This window comes from Lactuca saligna, chromosome 9, assembly GCF_052625555.1.
Source record: "Lactuca saligna cultivar CGN05327 chromosome 9, ASM5262555v1, whole genome shotgun sequence".
NCBI lineage: Eukaryota > Viridiplantae > Streptophyta > Magnoliopsida > Asterales > Asteraceae > Lactuca > Lactuca saligna.
The window spans coordinates 35,119,723-35,124,493 of NC_136425.1; positions in this window are offsets into that span (position 1 = coordinate 35,119,723).

Genomic DNA, 4,771 nt, shown 5'->3' on the forward strand with positions numbered 1-4,771 from the left:
ATAGGAGGATTAGAGCTCGGAGGATCTAACACGAGGGATATCCAGGATTCGTGAGATACCGAGATACGCGAGGTGAGTCTTCTCACGATACTTTACCTTGAGTAGGTAACCAGAGTTATGTGATAGAGTATTTGTATGCTATGTATGTTATGTGCTGTACTGCATTATTTCTATGTGATTTATGTGGTGCATGTTAATCAGAGTTAGAACCTGAGGGTTCACAGAGTTTGGGTGCACGGACCCACAGAGTTATAGCCTCGAGTGGCTATTATGCGTTATATGTGGTATTTTGGGGAACTCACTAAGCTTTGTGCTTACAGTGTTTGATGTTATTGTTTCAGGTACTAGTGACGACCGCGGGAAGGCACCGACTTGATCCGTACACACACACTCGGAGTTTTTACATTGTGATCTTGGGATTTTGTATTGACCTGAATTGGATAATTAATATGGTTGTTTTATGAATATTAATGGAATTATGTTTTATGAAAATTTGAAAAATTTGTTTTGAAATTTACGGTGTTACATAAACGATATCAATTCTTGTATTTAGTTAGGGAATAATTACTGTTTTGTGAAAATAATAATCATAAGAGAGTATAACTAGTTATTATTTCATATTGTATGAATTAATAAGTCATGCACAACCTTTTGGACCAGTTGATTCTTTTTTGTCTTTTACCTAAAGACAAAGTTTATAAAATTTTAAAAATCCTTCTTCTTTATCATGGTATGGTTGAAACTTTGTTAGAGGTGTGGAGGTTGCTTGTCAACCTCCATACCTTGTCTCCCATGCTTATTCTACTAGCCATTACTTTAGATTATTTTAATGGTTAGACTTTACTTTGCATGAAGAATTTAAAGGAGTGCCTTGCATGGATTTTGATCTAGCTGTATTAGTCTTGGAATCACAATCTTCTTCCCTCTTCTCTGTCACCAAAACCGTAAGATTCATGATGCATATTCTCTTGCTTTCTTTTGAAGATTATTCAAGTATTTGGTGGCTTAAAGTGCTTCCCCTTTAATGCTTATTTGAGTTAAGCACTTAAAGACTTAAGAAGTACTTTATACAAGAAGGAACTAGCATACCAAATGCCTTACTTTTTATGGTGGATACACATAGGGAAATTCTACTCTTGAATTTTTGCTATCTTCATCAACACCCCAAAATCAAGTGGGTTAAAAGGCTTCAAAGGTTGTCATTCTAAAAACTATTGGTTGTTTTTATTTCATTCTAACCTCTATAAATGGATCCTTGATGGTTTGGATTTTTTATAAACTAAAAGTAAACTTGTTATTTTTATAAGACTTTCGTTGCGGGTTTTGTGAAAAACAAACTTATATTTTGTATCAAAACCCATTAGTGGTATCAAAACCATCTTTTATATTTTAGAATGATATTTTATGTTTGATAATCTTTCGGTTTTGGAAAACAAGCATGTATTTCTTTTGGTTAAATAATATCCATATTTGTCTTCTTTGGCAACTTCTTAATTAATTTTTTTTTTGTATATAACCATTTCATGAATTATAAAAGTTGTTTTAGAAAAAACAAAGAGTTGTTTGTTATAATATTTGATATGTTGTTGTGTATAAACAAGCCATTTGGACATTTGTGTTGTGTTTGGTTGATATTTATATATTCATAAGATGTAATAGATAAATATGTATTTTTTTCATTTGTTGATTTGTTGTAATAAATTACTTAGACTAGTTGTGTTTCTTTTTAAATGTAACAAGATGAAGAAATGACCTCCTTGAAAATAACTTAACCATTTAAGACCATAATCCTAACCATAAGCTTCTACTTTTGGTTTTGGGTTTAATAACTTAATTATAGTCTTAATGTGTGTTGCAAGTTTCACAACACGAAGATATGAAGTCATTTTGCAAGCAAGTGTTGACTTGGCAAGTGGGAGCTTGAAGACCTTTTGAAGTTTCCCTTAACTCCTTTAGGAAAGACTTTGTTACATCCCAAAAATCATAGAAATTTAAATTTTTTCAAAAACAACCCATTAACCATAAAGTGTTTACAAAACCATTGTTTCAAAAGTGTAATCATAATAAGAGCATCCCAAGATCTTATATCATAAAAATGTGCACGATCACGCATTCGCTTTTCCATGATCCTCTGAAGTACCTGAAACAATAAACTGAAACCGTAAGACAAAGCTTAGTGAGTTCCCCAAAAGTACCATCACACAACATAACAAACAATAACATGCATATATGAGCCTTCATCCCGACTGGACTGCCTCACAGAGCCTACAACCTATCTATACTGCTCTACGGGCCTTCGGCTTGACTGAACCGCCTCGCAGGGCCTATAACCTATCCGGACCACCCCTGGTATCTTGGCCTTCAGCATAAAGCAAGACCGCCTCGACCCCTCCACAATATGTCAACATATACAACAGATAAATATAAACACATATCCAACAAATACATGTAATCATACAAATCTACTAATCAATCATATAACTAGCATAACATTATCATATATACCAAGATATATAACCTAGTGGGCCGACATTGGTGCCTTCGATCCACAAGTACAATGAGGAAAACTCATCTCACAGTCTAAAGAAATAACTACACAGATCACTGCTCTAAATGCAGACTCTACCAGCCATAAATACAATCACAATCACTTAAGCTCAAACTAGTAATCAAAAAACCCAAAATGCCCCTAATTCAAACTTGGTTCAAAAGAAATGGTCAAATTCAAGCTACAGCTGACCATTACGTCATGGCTATCCATGGCCACGTTATGGTTGCAATACGAAAAAACACGAGTGCTCAGACCAAACACCATGTCGTGGTAGCCATATGCCACACCATGGGGATCAGTCAGAATGACTTAATTCCTTAAGCCGATTTCCAGTCCATTCCACGAGTTACCAAGCTCAAACTAGTCCAAAGCATAACCTAGATGGATAAAGTTTCTAACTTTATCCTTTAGGCCTTGCCAAAAAGCTAAGATCCAAAGCCCTAAGTCCTTAATGGTGGCATAAAGCATATACTACTCATTAAGCACTTAATCCTTGGAGTTACTTCTCCAAAGTTTCCAAAAGGGTTTCCAACACCTTCTGGATCATAAAAATCACAACTTTAGGGACATGCATGTCCTTTAAATTTTTATGGAAAAACAACGGCAAAAAGGGCCAAGATTCGATGCATGGCCTCAAAACTCAAGTCTACTTCAGATCCAAAGAGTCAAATGATCCAAATGGCCTAGAGATTCATAAAGTTGCAAGCTTTATGAGATCTCACCTTCCAAAACCCACCAAGCATGAAAAAAGGATCAAAATCCAAGATCGAACAACCTAGCAAAGAAAAGATTGAGTCTTGAACACTCACCCAAGTCCAAAAGAGAAATAGAAGATGAATATGCTGCTTGCAAGATGATAATCTTCACCAAAGGCTTCATTCCCCTTCAAAAATGCCAACAAAGTATGAATAATGAACTTTCAAGAGTTATGGAGGCTAGGGTTAGGGTTTCAATATTTGAGAGGGTGATGGAGGTTAAATGACATCGAAAACCTAGCCATAATGTCCTTTAAATAGGGCCCAAAGCCCAAGGGATTAGAGTTTCTTCAAAAACAGCTGCCACATCGTGGCGAGTCATTCAAACCCGCAGTCAAATGAATTCCGCAATGCCATGGTGGGGATCAACCGTGCCTTGGCCACCTACAATAGAACTTAACATATAAAACGAATCATTCCTGGAATGAGTGTTACAGACTTAATAATTCTTGTAATGGATCACAAAAATTGTTACTAGATATGGTTTGGTTTATATACATTAAAATGCATGCATGTGATGTTTATTTTTATGTTATTGTATGTTATATTTTGTGTATGAAAATAAGTTTTACATATCAAACAACATTTTAATATAATTTAATATCACTTAGAGTTTGAGTAAAAAATATTTAAAAGATAACATAAGATGTTTACAAATCTATTTTTTTTGTTGAATATAGTTTTATTGTAAAACTTATAAATACCTAAATTTAGAATATTTGAAATGAATTAAAAGATGTTTAAACATTTTATAAACTCCATATCTTTATAATAAACAAAAAGTTTTTATTAAAGGACTAAAATCGTTTTATAGCGCTATAATGACAAATAATAAAACTAGTGATTATTATTATTATTATTATTATTATTATTTTGCATCAGAACTTAATATATGATTTTTAGTGTTTTAAACATAATGCAACATATTGATATTATGTTTTATGCATGCCAAATGATATTTAAAACATCAGCATCATCACCCAAGTTTTGGTTTATCAAAATATAACTTTTATCATAAGATGTATAAAATTGAGTTAATAATACAAATTCATAAAGTCATAAGATTTTGACTGTTAAAAGGAGATTTAAAATTGTGATTTTAGAGCTCTTCCAAAACTCCAAGTCTTAAGTATAAAATGAAATTTTATTAAGACTGTTACCGTTTCTTAAAACCGATCTACGACTAAACTTTAAAATACCGAATTTTAATTTATAATTGATCGTGGTTAATGACAAATAGAATGAAGTTTTATTTGGTACCTAAAAAACCTTATAACAAGTTATATGAATTTTACAAAAGGGTACATGAATTGTTGGATGCATGCAATATTCATGAGACTATGTTTTTTATAAATTATAATTGTAAAACATATATAAAATATTTTCTAAAATACAAGTCATTGTCATCCTTTTAAAGAACACCTGTTATCATTTGTATGATCTTAGTGGCACAACGTCACCTGGT